General features: G+C 41.8%; 1 protein-coding gene and 1 long non-coding RNA gene across 3 annotated transcripts in view; one reads left to right on the top strand and one right to left on the bottom strand.

Annotated features, from left to right (window-relative positions):
* LRRC8C (leucine rich repeat containing 8 VRAC subunit C) overlaps positions 1 to 18,114 on the bottom strand; it is an 84,431-nt gene extending 66,317 nt beyond the window's left edge. The window contains exon 1 of the mRNA XM_072834401.1: positions 17,967 to 18,114. The gene's annotated coding sequence lies outside the window, so the exon portion shown is untranslated. The remainder of the gene's footprint in view (positions 1 to 17,966) is intronic.
* A 717-nt stretch (positions 18,115 to 18,831) lies between these two features.
* On the top strand, positions 18,832 to 24,035 carry LOC140637553 (uncharacterized). Of its 2 annotated transcripts, none has more exons than XR_012034644.1 (3): positions 18,832 to 19,114; positions 23,639 to 23,757; positions 23,867 to 24,035. It is a non-coding gene; the product is annotated as an uncharacterized lncRNA (long non-coding RNA). The 2 variants fall into 2 exon arrangements; XR_012034643.1 differs by lacking the exon at positions 18,832 to 19,114 and adding an exon at positions 20,646 to 20,978.
* The last annotated feature ends 373 nt before the right edge of the window (positions 24,036 to 24,408 follow it).

The following is a 24,408-nucleotide window of genomic DNA, read 5'->3' as shown; positions in this document are numbered from 1 at the left end:
ATGAATGAATAAAAATACCTCTGCCACCATGAGGTTTCAGGACTCAGGGTTCAAGAGGCGATCCTAAAAGCATCTGTGGGAGAGGAGCTTAGAGGATATATACAAAGGAACAAAACTCAGACCAGCATTAGACTTTTCAGTGACAATACTGAATACCGGAAGATAATGGCTAAAAAGAAAACCTTTAGAATTCTTAGTGAAAGTGAATGTTAATTCAGAGTTAAATATCAAGCCAAACTAACTTTCAAGTCTGAGAGTGGAATAAATAATAGATTTTAGACACTGAAAGGCTCAGAAAACTTACTTTCATGCATTTTTTTCTTTAAAAAGTTTGGAGGGATGTAAAAGCAATTAAAAAATCCTTCTCCTGAGATGCCTGGGTGGCTCAGTGGTTGAGCGTCTGCCTTTGGCTCAGGGCGTGATCCCGGGGTCCTGGGATCAATCCTGCATTGAGCTCCCTGCATGGAGCCTGCTTCCCCCTCTGCCTATGTCTCTGCCTCTGTGTGTGTGTGTCTCTCATGAATAAATAAAAAATCTTTTAAAAAATCCTTCTAAATCTCAGCCTTAAATATCCAGCTGCACACTTGACATTTATAATTGGATATTTAATTAGGCATTTCTAAATTAGTTAAGTCCAAATCAGAATTCTTCATTTCACCCCCAAATCTGCTCTTCCCACAATATTCCACATTTCAATTCTTCTGATTCAAAACCTGGAGTTTTCCTTTATTTTCTCACATCCAGGTCTATTCTGTCCACAAAGCCTATTAGGGTCAGCCTTTACAATATCCCCAGATCAGGACCATTTCTCATCACATCTACGGCTACAACCCAAGCCACCAGTGCATCTCCTGTGCTTTATTGCAACAGCTTCCTAACTAGTCTCCAGGCTTCCAAGCTTGCCTCCAAAGCCTAATCTCGTCTCTGCCTCTGTCTCTTAAAGTGTGCCTTTTCGGGGGATCAGTGAGGTCAATACTACACATTATTTGCATTTTTAATTCTCATTTTCTTGTGAGTATACGGTGGAGTTTTCTAGAAGCTGCATGACATGTGATAATGAACAGGGTGAACAGACCCTAAGGAAACTGTAAAACTGTAAACAATGTCATTTTCTTTTTTGGAGGAAAATATAGCTATTTTCATTAAAATATGTTATCTATGTTAATATGTAGTGGCTTTATCATTGTTATTTTAAAATATATACTTAGTTTTAAATTTCTCATATGGTAAATATCTAAAGATATAAGACATACAAAGATCTTTTGGGATCTTCAATAATTTTTTGAGAGTGAAAGGCCCTGAGGCAAAAAAAAAAAAAAAAATTGGTTGAGGGCTTCTCTACACTGCGGCCAGACTGATCCTTTTAAAAGTCAAATCAGATTTTGACCCTCATTTGTTCACAATCCTCTAACAGCTTCTCAGCTCACTCAGAGTAGAAGTGGAGAAAAATAAAATCTTTTTAAAAGGCAGGGGGTGCCTGCTAGCTCAGTTGGTAGGGCATATGACTCTTGATCTCCAGGTTGTGAGTTTGAGCCCCAGGCTGAGTATAGAGATTACCTAAAAATAAATTTTTTTTAAAAAAAGAGGGGGAGGACAAGACACTTCCGTGAACCTACAACACCCTCTCTTAATAACTGCTATTCCCCTCTTGCTCTGTGCCCTTCCCTCACCCTGGCCTTCTTGCTGTTCCTCCATCATGCCAAGAACATACCTTTATAGTTGCTGTTCCCTCTGACCAGATTGCTCTTTCCTCAGATATGGATGGCTCCCCCCACCTGAGTCCAGGTCTTTGCCTTCTAAGCCATAATTTTAAATGGTTCCCTTTCCAGATATTTAAAATACTTGCAAATATTTCCTCGTCCCCCTGTGGTAGTACTACCCCTTACCTTTGCCACTCATATATTTGTTTACCTTACCCTCTCCATCCCAGAGTAAGTCCTTAAGGACAAAGGCTGGTTTTTAATCTCCTCAGAGGATAGCAGACCTGGTGACTTGCACCCAGTATGGTCTTAAATGAAAAATCCATGATATATCAAGGGGTTATCTGGCTAAACCTTCAGACTAGACCATATTCAACCTATGGTAGAGAGCTCCAACTCTGTTTTTAAAGTCTCTTAAAGACCCAGCCTCGATGAAAACTCATGTAAAGGCTGATGTCTTGGTGTCATCCTTATGCTGCAGGTTAAATTTTTACCTCTTTTTTCTTTTTTAAGATGTATTTGTGTTAGAGACAGAGAGCACGAGTGGGAGGGGCAGAGTAAAAGAGACAGAGAGAGAGAGAGGGAGAGAGAATCTCAAGCAGACTCTGTGCTGAGAGTAGAGCCCTTTGAGGGGCTGGATCTCACAACCCTGAGATCACAACCTAAGCCAAAACCAAGAGTTGGATGCTTAACTGACTGTGCCATCCCAATGCCCCAAATTTTTACCTCTTTTGAGAAGAGATGTACAATCATTGTTTGTGTTCAGTTGGAGACCCCTTTATACCCTTGGAAATGATTGTTAAATTTCTCCTTGTCCTCCTCATCTTAGTTGAAACATCCTAATTCCTTTCATTTTTTCCACAGAGATTCAGTTTTTCAATGCTCTAATTCTCTTTGTGATGGTCTTCTGACTCCCTTCCAAATTTTTCATCTTCCTATTTATTTGTGTAGTCCTAAGCTAAACTGTAAGATTTACTGTGGCGTCAAAGGTTCCTAGAGTCTACTTTTCTGTTATTGCATCCTAGTGTATGCTTTTAAAATATGCAATACATTGTCTTGTTAAAGAAAAACTGTTTCTGGGTAGCCCTGGTGGCTCAGCGGTTTAGCGCCGCCTACAGCCCGGGCGTGATCCTGGAGACCCGGGATCAAGTCCCACGTCGGGCTCCCTGCATGGAGCCTGCTTCTCCCCCTGCCTGTGTCTCTGCCTCTCTCTCCTCTCTGTGTAATCTAATGAATAAATAAATAAAATCTTTAAAAAAAAAAAAAAAGAAAAACTGTTTCTAATCTGTTTGTATGATATAACTTGCAACCTCTTCTCAGACAGAAATGTGCTCTTGACAGAACACTTAAGCAATTGATTGTCATGAACTTTAATGACATTAAGACTTGTCCTGGGAAATTAGTTACCATCCACATAGTTGATCAGTTGTCAACCAAGTTTAGTGCCCTTTAACAAATATTATTTTCTTTTGATGCCGAATCTAATGTTCTTCTAACCATTCTTTTTTCCCACAAAATGTCCCTACCAAGAGTAAATCTGTAAATTAGCCTACGAGAGAACTTTTCTCTTACAGGAAGTTTGTTGTAAAACTTTGATACATACTAACAATAAAGTTGTCATTTTTTTTTAAATGCCGGGATAAATAATCCTGTTCTAAAAAGGGAGACACAGTAAAAATTTAGGCTTTACAGGTCACATATAGTCTGTGTTGTATATTTTTTTAAAGTTTAAACAATCCTTCAAAAATGTAAAAACCAATTCCAGCAAGTGGGCCAGATAAAAAACAGGTTGCAGACCCAAACGACATGGGCCACAACAGTTGGCCAATGCCTAGTGTAATGGTTTAATGGAGACTCACTCATCTCAAAAGAAAGCAGAGCCGTGTGTAGCCTCACATTAAGGAACTTCATGGTATGAGCCCCAGGCTGTCTTTCTCTTCCTGAGCCTTGGAGTTTTTGCTGGGATATGGCAATCTGAGCACTTGAATGTCAAAGTCTATTGGCCATCTGAATGAATTCTCACTCTACTGGGCTTAGATAACTTGCCATCCAAGTTAAGAGCCTAGAGAGCAGTTTGGGCCCTAAGAAGTGGTTGAAATTGAGGATGAAGTTAAAATAGAACTCCTCCCCAGAATGAGGTTAGAGAGGTATATTGATATCTGAGTGACATAAAGGACTCCCAAGGAGTCAAGTATAAAACTCAAAGTTTCTGTCTCATGCTTTGAGGATTTCCATGGCCAGTGTTTTGTATTTGACACATTTCATGGCTAAATGTCTGTTATTTTATGAAGAAATAATCAAAGCCTTTAAAAAGAAAATTTAAGATGAGCAAAAGTATGCATTGTTAAGAAGTATCCAAAACTTGGAAATGAGACTCTGGGAAGGCAGTACACCCTTTTGATGTAATACCAAAGACCTGTTTAACTAGCCCACCACCCAAAGATTTAGAGAAATATACCTTTCCTTGACTTGCTAAGTATTGCTGATTTAATTCCAGACTTGTAGATTTTTGTCTCATAGAAAAGAAAACCCCAAATATTGTTCATTTGCTTTTTACAGCCCTAAAGGATATTACCTAGTTTTTGTATCTAACCTAGCAATGTTATTCTAACATTCCTTTTTCAGATGAATGTTCTTTGAACAAGCTGCCTTCTTTATTAAGAGCATGAATAAATCCTTGACATGTTCATTCTATATTAAGAGTCATGTTCAACTTTTTTAAAACTATCCTTTGACAACATTCACAGAAGTCTTGAAGTTGTCTGTGTTTTGCTTGCAGATTGTGTACATATTTGCATCTATATTTGCATCCATCTAACAGTTAAAATTGTATGTAGGAATTTTTTCAGAGTTTTTCTGTTCGCTTGCCTGTGTTTGGAAGCAGTTATTTATAGTGTCCTGTTTTTATGGTGAGTGAGTCCCTTGGGCCCATACTAGACGTTAGCTTCCCACTTGCTTCAGATACCTCCAAGAATGAAGGTTAAGTGGTGCAGGAGTTTGTCTTTCGTCTATTAGGAGAGTACTTCCTTCAACAAATAGATTCACTATGAAAGGAAGGGAAAAGGGAAATCTGGGTGATTTTACAAGGGTGTGAAGAGAAAGGGTTAAGGGAAATTTCTGCCAAGTCTTGGTCTGACAGTGAATTAAAATAGTATGATATAGACTGAAACAGATCCAATTCATCAAGGCAGCCTCTCCATCACCATCCCAGGCAAAAAAAAAGTAATACCTGAAAAAAATGTTAACCAGTAAGAGATTTATTTTACTTCTACAGATTTATTTTACTTCTATTTTATTTCTTTCCTGAGGGAAACTAACAAGACTGTATGTAGATTTTCAAATGAATGGACTTCAAATTTTCTATGCAGAAGCTAATGAACACTTACATACTTCTAGAATAAGAGAATAAGAAAAATATCCCCCCCTCCAACCTACAATAAAAAGAGGGAAAAATGCATAAAAGAAAAGTTTGGTATTAACAGGTAGTATCCAGGTCACTTTGGTAGGGAACCAAAAAATATACAAATAGCTATAGAGTTAGCCTTCAGTAGTCCTTTCTATATTTATTTTTTTTAAGATTTTTTTTTAATTTTAGGGGCACTTAGGTGGCTCAGTTGGTTAAGCATCTGCTCTGGCTCAGGTCATGATCTCAGGATCCTGGGATATTGAGCCCCGCATCAGGCCCCTTGCTTCTCCCTCTTCTCTCTGCTTGTGATCTCTCTCCCTCTCTCACTATTTCTGTCTCTCTCTCAAATAAATAAATGAATAAAAGCTTAAAAAAAAAGACTTTATTTATTTGAGAGAGAGATAGAGGGAGAGTGCAAGCAGGGAGAGGGCAGAGGGAGAGAGAAAGAAAGAATCCCAAGCAGATTCCTTACTGAGCACAGGGCCCAATATGGGGCTTGATCCCAGGACCCTTAGATTGTGACCTAAACTGAAATCAAGAGTCAGATGCTCAACCAACTGAGCAGGGACCCCCTTTTCTATACTTCTTAACCAGAACTTTTAATCCCAAATTTAAAGAGATTTAGTAGTGCTTTAATAGTACTTTGCAAACTGTGGTTGAATTATATTAATATTCAAAGTTCAATGGATATTCCTGATGATGAATACTTGGACAAATTAAACTATTTTTGTTAATTTTCATTAAAAAGACAGTTAAGGGGGCAGCCTGGGTGGCTCAGTGGTTTAGCACTGCCTCAGTCCAGGGCCTGATCCTGGGGACCTGGTATCGAGTCCCACGTCAGGCTCCCTGAATGGAGCCTGCTTCTCCCTCTGCCTGTGTCTCTGCCTCTCTCTCTCTCTCATGAATAAATAAATAAAATCTTAAAAAAAAAAAAAAAAAGACAGTTAAGGGACGCCTTGGTGGCTCAGCAGTTTAGTGCCTGCCTTTGGCCCAGGAGGTGATCCTGGAATCTGGGATGGAGTTCTACATCGGGCTCCCTGCAGGGAGCCTGCTTCTCCCTCTGCTTGTGTCTCTGCCTCTCTCTCACTGTGTCTCTCATGAATAAATAAATAAATAAATAAAACCTTTTTTAAAAAAAGCCTTTAAAAAAATAAAAAGGTAGTTAAATGTCTTAGCCTTGATTTTATTCTAGTTTGGGATATGATGCAAATGACCCAGCAATTCCATTGCTACATGAATCTATCCAATAGAGAGACGAAAACCTATATCTACACAAAAATTTGTATACAAACCTTCATAGGACCATTATTCCTTATAGCCACCTAAATGTCCATCAACTGATAAATGGACAAAGAAAATATGGTATATCTACACAAGAAAACATTATTTGGCAATAAAAAGGCATGGAATACTGATACATACTACAACATGGATAAGCCTCAAATGTATGCTAAATGAAAGAAGCCAGTCATGAAAGGCCATATATTGTAGATATCATTTACATGAAATGTCTGGAATAGGAAAATCTATAGGTAACAAAATAGATCCGTGGCTACCTAGAGCTTGGGAGAAGGAGAACTGGGGAGGGGGATGGTGAGGAGTGATAGCTAATGGACACAGGTTTCTTTTTGGGGTGATGAAAATGTTGCAAAATTAGATTATGGAGAGGGATTCTATACCCTTTAAACAAATAAGTGTTATAGTATGTAAATTATATCTCAAAAGCTGTTAAAATGTATTTTAGCTTATGCATGACTCATCTGTTCTCTGATAGGAAGCATATTTAATTGGAAGTTACTAAATTCCTTGTATTTATATCATAGGTCAGATCATTATTTACACTAAAAATTTAAATGTTTGTGGATATGTTCAACAAAATTGAATTATAACTAGTGTCTGTTTTTTTTAATAGTTATAAATTTTAGGCAATGCTGCAGTAATGTGAAACCATGGAATGTCATATTTCTTTGATAAAATTTTAATATGAACAGGGATCATGCTATTTTTAAATATTTTATTTCTTTATTTAGAGAGAGAGTGTGTGTGCAAGCAAGGGAAGGGCAAAGGAAGAGGGAGAGAGAGAATCTCAAGCTGACTCTGTGCTGAGCACAGAGCCCCACTTGGGGCTGGATCTCATGACCTCAAGATCATGACCTGAGCTGAAATTGAGAGTCGAATGCTGAGCCACCCAGACCCCCTGTAGTATGTTTAAATGGCAATGTACAGTGTAATGCAAGATAATTAGTTTTAAGGCATGGGACTAACATTAAAATTAGATAATGAATAATAATCTTTGACAAAATACTATCATGTGATAGTTTAAATTTACATAGCATATATACAAATATAATTTGTTCTTCATAACATTCCAATAAGATCAAAATCATTATTTTATAATAAGCTCTACAAAATTAATTTTATCTTAAAAAAGTCTAACATTTTAAATACTGTCATCCACCATTGCTTAGCATATGTGATTTATATGATAAATAACACTTGTTGAGATAAAATTATTTTTAAAGTAGCCTAACAGAATAGGTAACTTGCAACTGAAAAAGAGAAATTATATTTGAGATGGCTTTTTATCAATATGAGGCTGTAAAATTATTTACTTATATAACCTACTCAGGTAGCATAAATTATTTTTGTCTTTAGCCAACTCAATGTGTTTTTTCAAAAGGGGCAATTAGCTTTTTTGCTTATTTTTTTAAAAGATGCTATTTATTTATTTGAGAGCAAAAGCAAGAGAGAGAGCAAGCAAGCACAAGCAGGGGTAGGATAGAGGGAGAGGGAGAAGCAGGTTCCCCACTGAGCTGGGAGCTCTATCTGGGGCTCAATCCCAGGACCCTAGGATCATGACCTGAGCCAAAGGCAGACACTTAACAGACTGAGCCTTTTTTTTTTTTTTAAACAGACTGAGCCTTGAAGGCACTCCAGCTTTTTTGCTCTTACACTGTTTTTGTTTTCTTCTTTTTGTATTCTGAAATTATAAATAACTAAAAGCAAATAAGCAGAATAATAAGAGATTCCTGGCCTCTAAGAAATTAAAATTCTGACTTTTTAAAAGTCAGAATATGGCCTTCTCTTATCATTGGGCATCTAGATTCTTCTCTGACAACATTTTATATTGCTGTTTTAAGATTATGTTCCAAATTTGGAGCAATAAAGACAGGAGATTTTTTATACTCAGAATATTTCTGATACACCTAGATAATATCCAGGTAGCATCAAAGGTTTGCTCCCTCTCCTACAATCCAGAATACAGAATACGGCATTCATAAGAGATGTTAGAAATCATTAGTTTTAATTGATTTGCTCCCTAAGTCCTTAATTGGGTGAATAGTAGGCTGCTCTGTTCATTGCAATCACATTGTGGCGAAAGCTGTCATGTGAAAAAAAAAAAGCTAATGGATAAAACGTTATTAATGTGATTACATTATTAGGATATGCTCTCAGGGCAAGTAAAATCTTCTACATGTTTATGTACAAGGGCTGACCAAAATAGTGACTGTCAACATATTTTTGGGTAAATTTTCAACACCTATAGGTCAACCGGAGATTAGGAGATTAGTAAAGCACTTATTGTTAATCGCTGATTTGTAGATTCCTTAGGATATGGAAACCTAATTTCTAATCACAAAGTCTACAAGGAAAGATACTTTTACATCACCCTTTCTCTTTATGTCTTTAATTTTTTTTGTCCTTATTGCACTAGATAGCCTCCCATACAATGTGGAATGTGGATAAGATTTGTCCTTGGAAACCAGCTACTAAGCAACCCAGTTAACTGTCAATTGTTACTCAAGAGTAACTTTCAACCCATATTTTTATCTAGTCTAACCATCCATTATTTTTATACTTACTATCCCTTGTAAGAATGAATGTTCAAGCTGACATACCAGAAACCTTTTCTCTTATATGTCAGACTGAAATAAAACTTTAACATATGCTTATAAATAAATGATTTGCCTAGAAAGATTTTTCTGACAGTCTATTCAGTCTGCTAGTTATCCAGCACCATTTCCTTAGGAATAAATTCACTTTTGCCCTCATGTCGTATAGTCTTTTTCCCTCTTGCATTTCATTCATTTATTCATTCAACAAATATTTATTGATCATTTACTACATTTCAGGCACTTTTCTAAATACTGGTGATGCAGAAATGAACATACCCAAACCAAACTCTAGTATATTTATATGGTTGGCTTGTTTATTTTTCTTCGAGATATAACCCTTTACTTTCCTTAAGTAAATTGTTTTTAAGATTTTGTTTATTTATTCATAAGAGACAGAGAGAGAGAGGCAGAGACACAGGCAGAGGGAGAAGCAGGCTCCTCAAGGAGGGCATGATGTGGGACTTGATCCCAGGACCCCGGGATCACACCCTGAGACGAAGGCAGACACTCAACCGTTGAGCCACCCAAGCGTCCCTCCTTAAGTAAATTTTATTGCTTCATTTTGACCGCTTCTTTTCATTTTATTTTTGCGAAGCTCATTTCAATCCTTGCTTCAACACCAAGTCACTCTAACCACCGTGGAGCCATTTAAAGGAATATAAGATACATGCTTTCTATTATTCCACCTAGATTCGTGGATAAAATACCTAAACCCTCAACTCAGAACCAAACCCTAGACACGCATGCCGCTGCTACTCCTCAGCTTTAACCACTCTCTGGTTACAGGGAGCCACACAGCTTTGCATTAATTAGAAAGCTGTGTGTGCTGGAGAGTATTTCCTAACTTTGCTGATAAGAACATCATCCTGGAGCTAATGTCAAGGGAGATAATAAAAATTAGCCTGGCAGTGTTTTTCTAATGAAGCTATTCTCATAGTTATTTTGAAACAGCAAGGTGTTATTAGCTTAATAATCCTCTATAATACTTTTCCAGAAGTTGGATTTATTGGTTATATATTTCCCATTTCAAAAAAAAGATATTTGAATTTTTTTTTAAGATTTTATTTATTTATTTGACAAAGAGAGAGAGAAAGCATGAGCAGGGGCGGTGGGCAGAGGGAGAGAAGCAGCAAGTTCCCCACTGAGCAGGGAGCCCCATGCAGGGCTCCATCCCAGGACCTTGTGGTCATGACCTGAGCTGAAGGTAGATGCTTAACCAACTGAGCCACCCAAGCACCCTTTGAGCCTGTTTCTAATTTTCATAAATATCAACAATATTTGAAAGAGAATACTTGTTATTGATTTGACAAGATCTTCAAATATACGGAATAAACTCATAGGACTCATGAAATTTTTTTTTTTTTTTTTTTTATGATAGTCACAGAGAGAGAGAGAGAGAGGCAGAGACACAGGCAGAGGGAGAAGCAGGCTCCATGCAGGGAGCCCGATGTGGGATTCGATCCCGGGTCTCCAGGATCGCGCCCTGGGCCAAAGGCAGGCGCCAAACCGCTGCGCCACCCAGGGATCCCGGACTCATGAATTTTCATATATTTGGCTTATTTAGTGACTTTTGCCTTGGATTTATTTTGGTGTCCTGACTTAATATTTTATATAATACTTGCCCCTAATTTCCAATCACATATAGAAATATTTTCCTGTACATATTTCATGACCCTATTAAGAAGGATGACTTCCCATCACACTATCAAATTTCATAATCAGAATTTAAAATACTAGAAAGGGAGAAAGATACACTCCAAACGGGTAGGTTAGAAATGTTGCTGTAACATCTATCATTAAATATTTATCCCACAACTATGTCTTGAGCAGCTACATCCCAGACACTGTACAGGTGCTGTGGATACAGAAGTGAACAAGACAGATATAATCTCTGCCCTCAGGGAGGTTTCAGAGCATCTCCAAAAATAAAAGATAAAAATGTTGAAAAACAATTAGTGGCGGCTTGAGAGTGAAGGAAAGGGAAAAGAACAATACAGGTAAAACAAAAGCTGGAGGAGATGAGGGTGAGCTGTTGGGGGTGGGGTGGGGAGGGAGAGTGCAAGGGCTGATGGGCTCCAAATGCTGAAAGAAGTCAATATACAAAGAAGCCAAGCTCTTCTAATGCTTGCAGCTCCTGTGACTGGACACCAGAAGCCCAGGCTTCTGCTCCCTAGGGAACTGGGTTAAGGACCAGAACACGAAAAAGCTAAGAATGACTTCAGAGCCCCACTCCCTGCAATACCTACTTGTTAGGAACTGAAATATCTTTGGTAGGGAACATGGTGTTTCATAAGTATAAATAAACAACTTGAAGTCCAAATGCTGTATTAAAGACAAACTAATTTATACTCATGTATAATTGACCTCTCACAAGAATGAGTAGTTAATAGCAGAGCCTTCCCAAGTAAATAAAGAGTGTTGAGCATTTAAGGTTTGGAGAGGGCTTCCTATCTGGGAAACAAAAGAATGCAGGTAGAGGGGGCTTTGAAAGATAACTTTATAAATTTAGTAACTTTGCCAAAGTAGAACTAGGACAACCAGAAGCCTTATATTTATTTGTTTACTTGTATATTTCAGCTTAGGAGCCAATGAAAATAAAGTATGCTTTTCTTTATAAAGGCAAAAAAAAAAAAAAACCAACAATCTAATTCTAGAGAATTTGTCAACTAAGGTATCATACACATTTATACAAATAAATATATTGACTTTTCTTTATGTTTTTTAGTTCTATATGGCTCTTTTATGATTTTTTTAAAGTTTTTATTTATTTATTCATGAGAGACATAGAGAGGCAGAAACACAGGCAGAGGGAGAAGCAGGCTCCTTGTGGGGAGCCTGATGTGGGACTTGATCCCAGGACCCCAGGAATCATGCCCTGAGCCAAAGGCGGATGCTCAACCACTGAGCCACCCTGTTTTTTTTCAAATTTTTAACATGATACAGAATCCTGCCATATCATGTGTCCTCAACTTGTGGGCAATCTCGTCCTTGTCAAAAATTAGTTCTGGGGGCAGTGTAAAAAAAAATATATTAAATAATGGTTTGTAGCCTGCCAAAAGGACACAGTTCATGAACAAATATACAGTGTATCTGCAGTATTACAATTTATCTAAAAAAACACTCCTGGAGGGAGAGTAATAATGAAAAAAAAAAAAAAAAGGTTGGGAAACGTTTTTCTATGAGCTCCATTATGTTCTCCCTAGAGAACTTCAAGCTCAGCTACTTCATATAGTCATTACAGCAAGTTAACAATAAATTTTTGTAGAAAAAAGAAAGGCATTTCAAGCCTTCGGGCAGTTTTCTGGCTTAGCCAAAATAACTCCTTTTTGCTCTACTTTCCCACTCTTCTCCACTAGGAGAACAGCTCTGGTTCTTCTGAGCTCTTAGAAGAGTTCCTCAAACATATAGTTCTGGATTCCTTTGACTCAAAATACTTCAGTTACTTCTCTAAGTAGTAAGGCATCTTTCTTAACATTGATTTCTGAATTTTGCCATTGCCCCCTTTTCTTAGTCCTAGTCATTCTCTGAACTCATATTATCATTTATCTACCAGCTGCCATCCACAATTAGATCCATCAGACCATAGTACCATATTTTAAATATTTTTTTAATTTTATTTATTTATTCATGAGAGACACAGAGAGAGAGAGAGGCAGAGACACAGGCAGAGGGAGAAGCAGGCTCCATGCAGGGAGCCCGACCTGGGACTCGATCCCGGGTCTCTAGGATCACACCTTAGGCTGCAGGCGGCGCTAAACCGCTGAGCCACCAGGGCTGCCCCCATATTTTAAATATTTTAGGACGCCCATCCAACATCAGAAAATGATCCTAAATTCACTCCCAGAATTTGTGACAATGTTACACTTCGAAGCAGTTAGCCCAGATTCTTTGTTTTCATGTCTGATATTGGACAAGAGTTCAGTCATTCCCTACTTTTAATAATTAGTAAACTTTAAATATATTCCTGCCAAACTATCTAAGAAACCTCTGAGATTATCTTCTTGTCTTTCTGTTCAGCCTGGGGTATAAATGGGAGTATACCGAGGTACTGGATATTTGATACCACACCAGTTCCTCTCCTCTCTTGCCAATCTTACCTCACAATCTCTTTCCTATTTCTATACTCCAGGAACACCAATATTTAGCAGGCCTCAGTCATATACTATTATAATCATGCTTCATTTATGTTACCTCTTCCATTTTTTCCACCTCTCTACTTGTGTGAAACTGTCCACATCTTTTCCCTGTGCTGATTCTCTCATGAAGGTCACTTCCAGTTGCAGACTCCACACCGGGTCATGGTGAGTCCTATTTCCAACCACAGTGGTTTGAAATCCTCCTTGCTCATTGCCTCAACCTTCTCTCTAAGACAGGTATTCCTTTCCCTCAGGTAAATCCTATTCCTAATTAAAGAAATTCATCTGGACCATTGAAAATACCAAACTACTCAAATACTGTTGGTGTGTTCAATACTTTTGCAAACTTAATGAGATTCTTATACCACAGGAGCCATTTATTATGAAACATAGCTATCTTACCTAGTACTAAAGGGCCAAGGCTTTAAGAAATATGGCCTTCCAGGGGCATCTGGGTGACTCCATCGGTTAAGCAACCAACTTTTGATTTTGGCTCAGGTCATGATCTCAGGGTTGTGAGACTGAGCCCCAGGTCAGGCTCTGCAGAGTCTGAGATTCTCTCTACCTCTCCCTCTGTGCCCCACTCTCCTTCCCTTAAAAAAAAAAAAAAATGCCTTCCAGTAAATGTAATACCAGTTAAATTGGTGGAGATGGCTGGGACAAACAAGTCTCAAAGAGGAAGGTGTCACTAATAATCATGTAACAGAGACAATTTAGGCATCTCTCCTAATGGCTATAAGGCTCTCACTCAGAATATCTGACTCAACTTTCATTCAGAAATGAGAAACCATTTGTATTTTATACAAAGCAAGAAATATAAAGAAACAGAAAAATTCCCTTGTCCTCAAAGAATGTACAGACTTTTGTAGGATATTATTTGGGCAAATAACTTTAAAAGTTAAAAAAAAAAAAACATTATTTTAGGGGCACTCAGTGGTTGAGCATCTGCCTTTGGCTCAGGGCATGATCCTGGGGTCCTGGGATCAAGTCCTGAATAGGGCTCTCCGCAGGGAGCCTGCTTCTCCATCTGCCTGTGTCTCTGCCTCTCTGTCTCTCATGAATAAATAAATAAAATCTTTTAAAAAATTTTTTTAATTATTAGGAGTATATGTATATGGTGTCCGAATTACAAGTGAACTGAGAAAGGATTTAAAATGGAAGGTATGAGGTGCAGGAAGGGGGCACCATTTGGGTTAGGCCTTGAAGGACATGCAGAATTTTGGCTAGTGGAGATCTGGTCAAGGGTGAGGTATGTGGTGGGAAGATAGTGGGATTGTCATGATGCCTTGAGTGATAAGCAAGGCTGAGAAATCAGGAGAAGCAGAAAACAGGAAAGTGTGTTTGCCAAAAATTAAATTCCACCTCGCTGAAATATGGCTAGTGAAGTTCTAAAAAAAAAAAAAAAAAAAAAAAAATATGCAGAGTGGAGCAAATGAAAAACTACATAAGGTGAGTAAATGTTTGTAAGTCAGGACTACAAAAAAAAGGATGTGATTCAAAAGTTAAAGATGCTAGAGGCCAGATTAAATCAGATCTCTGTCTAGCCATATGAAAAATGAATCAGTGATAGCAGTGACTAATATCATTATATGGATGTAAAATATAGATGCAGCAAAATACAGCTGAAATTTCCATCAATGCTGGGATACAGATGTGCTAATCCCTACCACTTAACTGAACACCTAGTAGGTGGTAGGAAGCTATCCTTTATACGGCTACATTTAGTCTGCATAATACTCCAACTAAGTAGATTTTATTAACTCGAGTATACATGAGGAAATGGACTCGGGAAAGTTGCACAGCGTGAATTAGTTTATGCTCCTACTGGACAGTAAAACCAAAATTTGTTCTCAGCCCTTCCCATCTTGAGGCCATGCTCTTTCCCACAAGCCAATCTAACGTGATTTATATTTTAACAGTAACTGAGTGGGTTCAAGGATATTTCCATAATAATGTCACCCTCGTTGGTTGCAAATATGCTTTCATCAGTAATCTAGGGATAGAGATACAGCCAGCACTCCAGGGACTGAGTATAAAATCTTGAGAGTGTATTGCAGCCTATGAGACCATCACTGTCATGTGGATGAGAAGAGTTGACAAAAAAGAATAAAAATGTCCATTAGGTTAAGTTCTTTTTTTTTTTTTTTTAAGATTTTATTTATTTATTCCTGAGAGACACAGAGAGAGAGGCAGAGACACAGGCAGAGGGAGAAGCAGGCTCCATGCAGGGAGCCCGACGTGGGACTCGATCCCGGATCTCCAGGATCACGCCCTGGGCCGAAGGCAGGTGCTAAACCGCTGAGCCACCCAGGGATCCCTTAGGTTAAGTTCTTAATCTGTCCTTTTAGAGATCAGTGGCAAGAACACCAGTTTAGAAAATAGATGGTCCCGATTCCAAATGTGAATTCTGCTATATACTGGTTACATGGAAAACCCTGGACAGGTGATTTTACTTCTTCAACCTCAGCTTCTTCATACAGTCATTACAACAAGAATAAATTTTTGTAGAAAACAGAAAGGCAGATTTGGACATCAGAAAAGTACATCATTAAGGTTAAAGAGACTTGGCCTCATTCAGGCATTAAGTTAGCTGTCTTGTCTTGGGCAAGTCACAAACTCTGACCCTCTATTCTATAAAACATAGGTGGCACCATCTACTTTAAGCATTTGTTGTACGAATCTGAGTATAATGTATGTCAGGTACCTAGAGCGCTAGACTATATTATAGCAATGTACCTACCATATTAAATCATCAACACAATGCTTGGCAAAATATGTATAACTTTCCACCCCATCTGTTTTTTTTTTTTTTGTTTTTTGTTTTTTTTACACTTGGGCTCTATTATAACGTTATTGGTGACTATAATTTAAAAACACTACAGACTACTGGAAAATCATAACAGCAGTTTGGTAAAAATTAGGCACCTTAGGCGTTTTCAGAATTGCTAACTTTGTATTGTTTTTAAAAGATAAAATTTACATAAGTGGAAAATTATTCATTCTTTTACACTCCCTCATACATTCTTTTCACTAAAAGCATTCCCTTGTAAAAGCATTCCATTAAACAAAGTACTTAGTCAATCTGAGAAATAAAAGATTAGTACCATTAACAAAGATTTGGATAATTGTATTACTAAGAAAATTGTTAAACATGCTTGCTATCTCTGATAACACTGTTGAATTGATAGGACCCATCTGTGGTCAATCCATTATGTGAACCATGAAAAATACCCATCCTTGCAAAGCTGGTCCCCAACTCTCCCCTCAAAAGCAAACACACAAAGCAGACAGTATTGAAATTAATCACTCCAAAGTAAAGAAAATCTGGGTCACACCGTAGGTCTTCCCCAATTAAGCAAGTCAGAAGAAATACAAGTATCACAGATTAGAGCTGTAGACCTCTGATGGGTTATCTCTATCCACACATCCATCACATGGCTTATGAATCTGAGCAAATCTGGGGAAGTTCAACTTACATTCTGGGTTTACACAAATCGTTAAAACATAAAGAAAACAATGCATATAAAGCTCCTTGGTTCCGGAGACTTTGCAGTGTTTGGCCAAGCAAGAGGGTAACCATCACTTTGCCACCTCTCCCATCTAGACAAGCATCCCACTGACTTGTCCAGAAGAAGCTCATAGAAGCCTTACAAAACCACTCCATACCTGTCCGCAAAGGTGCCCGTTGGTTGGGGCTCCATTTCTTACATTGCAAGAAGCATGGGAACAAAACAGGACTGTCATTCCCTGTATCTATTCCTCCCCCATAAAGCCGTCATAAATAGGGTAGCTCAGCCTGCCTTTGCCCAACGCTGGCACTCCACTCCCCCCCCAAAAAACGGACTGGTTCTTATTTTTTACTTTAAGGAGGATGGAAACTTGCAAGTGTTTCCCTAACGGGTTTGCTGAGTTTCCAGTGTCTAAAAAGAATTTGAAACCAAGTGAAGTGTGGTCTTCACACCCCGAAATAACCGTCCTGGGATGTGGGCTAGGTGCCTGGGCTTGTTCAGGGCCGGGTGGCGCGCGGGCTGTGGAAGGCGCGGCGAGGTGCTGCGCACCGGCGGGGGAGGGGGGGGGGGTGCTGGGGGGGTGCTGGGGGGGTGCTGGGGGGTTCTGGGGGGCGCTGGGGGGATGCTGGGGGGGCGCTGGGGGATGCTGGGAGGGGATGCTGGGGGGGTGCTGGGGGGCCAGAAAGGAACCAGCGTCCCGGGAGCACGTCCGAGGGCTCCGGAGTCGCGCACTCCACCCCCGGCCACCTCGCTGCCGGGAACCGGCTGCAAAGGGAAGGCGCGGCGGCCTGCGTTTGGGCGGAGGGCGGCGGTCCCCTCCTCCACCGCCGGCCTGGACACCTGGCTCCCGGGCCCGCCCGCCCCGCCCGACCCTCGCTCCCCCGGTCCCGCCGGGGGCAGGCGCCGCGCTCGCGCTCCCGTCGGGGGCCCTCCGGTTCCTCGCTCCCCGAAAGTGCTAACTTCAGGGGCCCGGGGGTACACGGGGAGAGCACCCCAGAAGGGACAGGCCGTGGGGGCGCGGGGGGCTCCAGGTAGGGGAGAAGGACGATCGCCCCGCGGTGGCCGCCTCTCCCCTCCTCCTCCTCGTCCTCCTCCTCCTCCTCGGCCCCCTCCTCCTCCCGGCCCCCCCACCGTCCGCCCCCCCAAGTCCGCAGGACCTGCGGCGGCCGCGCGGAGCTGGGCGCCAGCCTGGGGCGCCCCGCGGGGGTCCCCGAGCCCAGGCAGCGGGGGGCTCCGAGGGCGGGGGCGGGCGGGGCCGCGGCTCCCGCGCACCTAGCGGGCCGCCCTCGCCAGCATCCCTCGGCGGTCCCCGCCCTTACCTCCGGGCGCCGGGCTGCCGGCGGGGACGGCGCTGGGGAGCGGCGGGCGGTCTCCCGGGCCGGCTCGGCGGCGGGGTCGTCGGCGGGGCCGCCGCTCAGGGCGGGTGGCGCCCGAGCACTGCGGCCGCGGCCACGGCGGCGCCTCCCTCCTCGTCCTCCTCGCGGGCTCCGAGCCGGGACGCAGCTGCCGCCCGGCCCCGCAGAGCCCTCCTCCCGCCGCCAGCGCCGCCCCGCGCGCCGCCCGGCCCGCGGCAGCCAGCGCCGCCCAGCGCCCGGGCCCGGGGTCGCCGCCGCCGCCGCCGCCGCCGCCGCCCGGCCCGGCCCCGCTGTGACGCAGGCCGCCGCCCGGGAACGTCCTCCCTGCGGGGACCACCCCGCGCCCCCGCCCCGCGCTCCCCGCCGGCCCCGGGGACCACCCCGCGCCCCCCCCCCGCGCTCCCCGCCGGCCCCGGCCCCATCACATCATCCCCAGCCGGCGGGAACCCGGGGGGGGGGGGGGGCAGCGCCACCTAAAATAGCCCTTCTGGCACCTCCCCTGCAGGACCGGGGTCAGGAGAGGTGACCCCCCCGCGCCCTCGGGAGAACAGCAGGACCCCCAGGAGCCCCAGAATGGGGCGCGGGGTGGGGGGCGCACTGCGGGAGACGGGGAGAAAGGCTCAAACCAGTCTCCCTGGACACCTGAGGCTCCTCTCCGGCCCCCCCCAGGTCCCGGACACCGTGGCTGGGCCCCCTCTTCTCTCAGCAGCAGGTCCCAGAGACCCTGGGAGGAGCGGGCGCCCGCCTGCAGCCGTGTTCGCAGTTGCACCGAGGCCAGGACCGCGCTCATCACAACCACCTGTTGTCAAGAGCTTGGGGGGCGGGGGGGGGCGGGGAGCTCCCTCGCGGGACGTGAACCAAGCGTGTTTTTCTCCTCCGTAGTCTCCGACCCAATTTCAGGTTGAGGAAGCAAACTGTCTTCTTGAAAGCTGACAGCTCTGTGTGGGGAAGGTCTTCTGCCCCGTGAAGAACATGCAGACACGACTACAAGCTGTATAACGTCGGCTGGGATGCTTAGCGGTGCTGGCGATGCTAAGAGAACCCCCAGTCCACCTAGCACCCTGTCCTGGCCGTCGGGAAAAGGCTGCTGTACCCTAATCGTGTCTCACCAGGTGATTTGTTCTCGCACGGCAAGCCTTCAGAAAGCAGGCACCTCCTCTAACCCCATTTCTAGTTCCAAGTCGAAATGAAAAGAAAATGTGCCCAGAAGTTGTCCTCTTAAGCTTTTAACTGCTTTTCCCCTGCTTGTGCTGGGCCCACTACGACCCTTGTTTCAAGCCGAGTACGATTGTGCAAGTCAACCTTAAACCCCCTTAGGCTTCAGGAGAGGACTCTAACACCGGCCTTGATGAACCTAGAGCCACACGGAAATCTAGGGTGGGGCCTTTCTCCCTAGAGCGCAGGTGGAAAATTCCTGAAGAGTTCGTGGGGGAAAGCAGAGGCTGGCCTCAGCAATTTGCTAAAATCCTGAGCACCTTGCAAGCTACCAGATGCTATCTAAGGTAGAGCCAGCTCTCAAATACCTTACCTGGATTAAAATGCTCAAAGAAGCACGAGCCTCCCATCGAGGGCTTTGTTCTGCGGGTGCTTTCTGAGCATCTCTATCCTTCTGTACCATTGTCACCCTGACCTCAAGCTTTCAAGCTTACACATCCCCGAAATGCTCTTTTATTACTCACTGGCAAGGAACTATTATTCCATGCTAGACTTTGGACTCAGGTGAGCCAAGAATAAATCCCTACTCTTCCTGTGTAAATGTAAGGGAGTTACTGCTAATTTTATTTTATTTTTCCATCATCAGCAATATAAGGATAGTACTCTAGGGGGCTGTGCGAATTAGATAACATGCTTAAAGCAGCAAGAATAGTACCAAGCGCTTTATGCGTACGCAATAGGTGGTAACTGTTATGTACTTACTATACTCTTCATAGACCTAAAAACAAAAGGACCAGGAATGGTAACAAGGTTTGGAAATGGGATATGAACCCTGAAAATTGAGTCTCCTGCCTCCCCCAGATGCTTGATTACAATACGTCTGTCTACTCTTTACCTGTTTTTTACTAGGGCGTATTGGGTAGGGTTACATGTAGTCATGTGATTCACATGCACTCTAAAGTCTGAGAGGCACTGTGTTGTACTGCTTGGGTCACCTTTTCTTATTTTAGAGTGTGTAACCTCTAATTCTCGTCACCTCACCCCAGGCAACCTAACTTAACATCCACACTTACCAAGCCCTCAGAATAGCACCAGGTGAATCCACAATCAATCAGCCAACTCCTGTGAGTGCTGGACTCTGAGGGTCTCAAAGAAGCACAGTAGACACCCTGACCTGTGGGGGAATATGCAGCAGTACACCCAGTGGATGGCTGAGTCTGTAGATTGTACCAAACCCTATATATGATATGTTTTTCTCTGTACATACATACCTATAATAAAGTTTTATTTATAAATTAGGCACAGAGAAATCAGCAATAATAGAACAATTATAACAACATACTATAATAAAGTTATGTAAGTATGGTCTCTTTCTCTCAAAGGATCATATTGTATTGTACCCCCCCCCTTTTTTTTTGCAATGATGTGAGGTGATAAAACACCTACATGATGAGATAAAGTGAGGTGAATGATGTAGGCTTTGTGATGTAATGTTAGGCTACTATTAACCTCTTGACAGTTTGTCACAAGAAGGATCATCTCCTTCTGGACCACCGTTGACTATGGGTATCTGAAACCATGGAAAGCAAAACCTACTGGATAAGGCTTATTCCCTGACCTCAAGATGTTCACAGAGCTTGAGAGAGGGAATCTGGCAGCCCATGAATCAAGATAAACCATTTTGAACTAAATGTGATTGCATTTCAGAGAAAGGAGAGGGCGTGGTAGCCCAGGTGAACCATGTATACAGAGCCACCATCTTCACCTTTCACTCCCCCAATTCTTCAGACCAAAATTTGACATTCTCAATGGGCTTTCAGGGTGAGTTCCCACACCCAGACTCCACATGGCTACAAGTTAACCATGTACTCCTTGGCCATAGGGAGCTGAAGTAGATCTTTCTGGGCAGTGTAGGGCCAAAGTAAGGGATTTGGAATGATACAGATCTGGGCTCAAATCCTCGGTGTAGGCCTTACTATCTATGATACCCCGAGCTTCTTAATCTTTGAACCCCAGTTTCTCCATCTGTCTATTAGAATCAGTACCTACTTTTTTTTTTAAGGTTCTAGTGAGACTTAGAAAGAATATCTGCAACTCCTATGGTGGGGTGTATGGAAATGGTAATTATATTTTTCTGTTAGCTTCAAGAAAACGTAGGCTGGGCCATAGCATTCCTTAAAGGCATATTTCAAAAATCGATTTCTCTCTGAAGCTTCTGTAGGCTCCAGACAAGCGCTCTCCTTCCTTGTGCTCCCATGGCACGTACCATGATGTGCTGCCATTTATCTCTTTACATTTTTGTTTCACTACTATATCTTTATTCATCTCTATGTCAACACCTGGCCCACAGCCTGGTATTAAATGTTGAAAGCATGAGTTTTTTACAGTTTCAGTTTTTTGTACTGTATTTTGGTATACAGTAATTTGTATTTGACTTCAGGCTTCAGAATGTGAACCCTTTAACTCATAGGGTTTCTACTGACAATAGATATTATGTATATGTATCTGCTTAAGCCTTGATTTTTTTCAGTGCTGGTCTTGTTCTTGACAACCTGCTGGGCATATTTTGTCTTATATTTGATGTCAGTTGATCCTGCCTAGTAATAGTGAAAGTAAAATCTAAATTCTAAACCAAAACCACCAGCAGGGTTTAACTCCGCGCTCTCTACCCACCCTGTGCGCATCTGCTCCCCAGATCCTTTCTGAGCTTTTCTGGAAGGGTCCTGAACCAACAGAAAGCATGATTGTTTTAGGTTTCAGCTCTTAACTCTGTTGCAACCATTAGCACTTTCAGAATTAATAGCTGCCAGTTAAAATCCACCTTTAGCAACAGTTTGGAAATCCTTGACTCTATGCCATTAAAAATGCTAAGACAGGGAGAATAAAACCACCCCTAGAAACTATCATGTGAACAGGAAGTTGCCCAAGAGGTAATGTGGTCAAATGTGGTCTTGACCCTAAAATGGCAGTTGAATTTGTGCCAGAGAAGCTGGTGGTGCTGAGGGCCTAAAAATAGGATACGACAAAACTTTGGGCCAAATGCTTATAAAATCAGTCTTATTGCCACCCCCAGCTCCTGCCCACCGTCAATACACATAGACGCAAAAGATTGAGGTGATCAGTTCCACTAATTTGTGATATGCTTTGGAAATTATAATAATGGGCACCTTGGTGGCTCAGTCAGTTGAGTTTCAGACTCTTGATTTCAACTCAGGTCACGATCCCAGGATCATGAGATCAAGCCCTGTGGAGGGATCCATGCTCAGCCAAGAGTCTGCTCAAGATTCTCTCTCTCTCCCTCAGCCCCTCCCCTTGCCTCGTTCTAAAAATAAATTAATTAATTTAAAAAAATAATAAATGAGGAACACTGGGTGGCTCAGTGGTTGAGGCTCTGCCTTAGGCTCAGGGCATGATCCCCAGGTCCTGAGATCCTTTCCTGCATTGGGCTCCCCACAGGGAGCCTGTTTCTCCCTCTGCCTGTGTCTCTGCCTCTCTCTCTGTCTCTCGTGAATAAAAAATAAAATCTTAAAAAAACAATATTAACAAATAAGCACTTACTAGGTACATACTGTGTGCTAGGTACTACCTTCATATGCATTGTCTGATTTATTTACCCTAGCTATCCAGGCAGTTATTTCCTCCTATTGACAGAGGAGAAAACTCAGACATAATAAGTCACTAATCAAAGGTCATATGACCACTGAGTAGAAGAAGAAAGATTTGGACCCTAATTTCAGAGTTCTGCTTAACCACTACTCATTCATATGAAAAAAATGAATATTTTAAAATTGAATCCATCAAGTATATTCGATATATTCAATAAGGTACTTTTTCAGTGGTTTTTGAAATGGCATTAGTTTGTGCTTTTCCCAAAAGCGTACTCACATCCCAAATGTGTCTTCATGGGGCACTTTTACAGCTTACTCTTTAGCTTACTCTTTAGCTGAAAAGCATTTTATGACTGAAAACAAACTTTTTAATGAAAGATCATAAAGTGTCTGTGGCTCTGAGGTTGGGCAATATGAAATATACCAGGCAGAGAAACTCCTTCTTAGAATTATTATTCATATGGGCCAATGATAATAAGAAACTCTTGCATGGTACATATAAACTTAAAGTTAAAAAAATGAGTTTGAAAATACTATTACTAAATAGTATATGTAGTATTTAGTATTTTCCTGCTACTATTTATTAAGCATGTGTAACCACTGCTCTAAGAACTTTTACATTTATTTCATTAATTAAATCTGTAAATGACTAGCTGTATCCACACACTGAATTATTCTAAAGGTAATAAAACATTCTTTAGGGGCTTAGAACTTCCTTATTTATTAAAACAAAACATACCTCCTAATGAAGGTAACTCAATTTTTCCAATGCTCAACATTTTCCAGTCTTTTAACACCCTATCTTATTATGCATATAGAATGTACTAGAACATCTCAGGTCACAGTTTAACATTGACTTGCTTCGAATTTCAGTGACATCAGCCCTGACAAAGCACCTAACTTCAAGCCTAAAGAATTGCTTCTTCTCTTTGACTAAGGAGCTGCTTTCTCTCTGAGGCATGAATATCGATGGCTCAAGAAACCTTACCAGGGTAATGAAATCGAAGATGCTCTTGTTACATAAACATGACTCTCTTTGGAAAACTACCACGGGAGCGCCTGGGTGGCTCAGCCAGTTAAGTGTCTGACTCTTGATTTCAGCTCAGGTCATGATCTCCGGGTTGTGAGATTGAGCCCTGTGTCCAGCTCCACGCTCAGCACAGAGTCTGCTTGAGATTCTCTCTCCTTCCTCTGTTTCCCCTTGCTCATGCTCACTCACTTGTGTTCTCTCAAATAAACAAACAAACAAACAAACAAGCAAGCAAATAAATAAAACCTTTAAAATAAGAAAACTGTCACGGAAGGTGCTTTGTGAACTTAGAAAATGCTTTAACCACGCCCAATCTCTTCTTAAAGCTACCACCCATACTGATACATGATGTAGTTTCTTGAGTTCATTTATTAACTTCCTGAATTTACTCATGTTGTTTACCTCTCTGGGAAAATAAAAGAAAAGAAAACAAAAACAAAAACAAAAAACCAAGAAAGCCTGGTTTTCCTTTTCAGGGGTCATTAATGGTCACATTTTTTTGCTATTAGTGAAAAGAGCATTGCTTGGGATTAATGAGACCTGGATTCCAGGTGTGGCTCTGCCATTGACTAACTTGGGGACTTGGGACAAGTTTCCTAATATCCTTGTATCC

The sequence above is a fragment of the Canis lupus genome, chromosome 8, assembly GCF_048164855.1.
Source record: "Canis lupus baileyi chromosome 8, mCanLup2.hap1, whole genome shotgun sequence".
Classification (NCBI taxonomy): Eukaryota; Metazoa; Chordata; class Mammalia; order Carnivora; family Canidae; genus Canis; species Canis lupus.
This window is presented reverse-complemented; position numbering and strand designations above follow the sequence as displayed.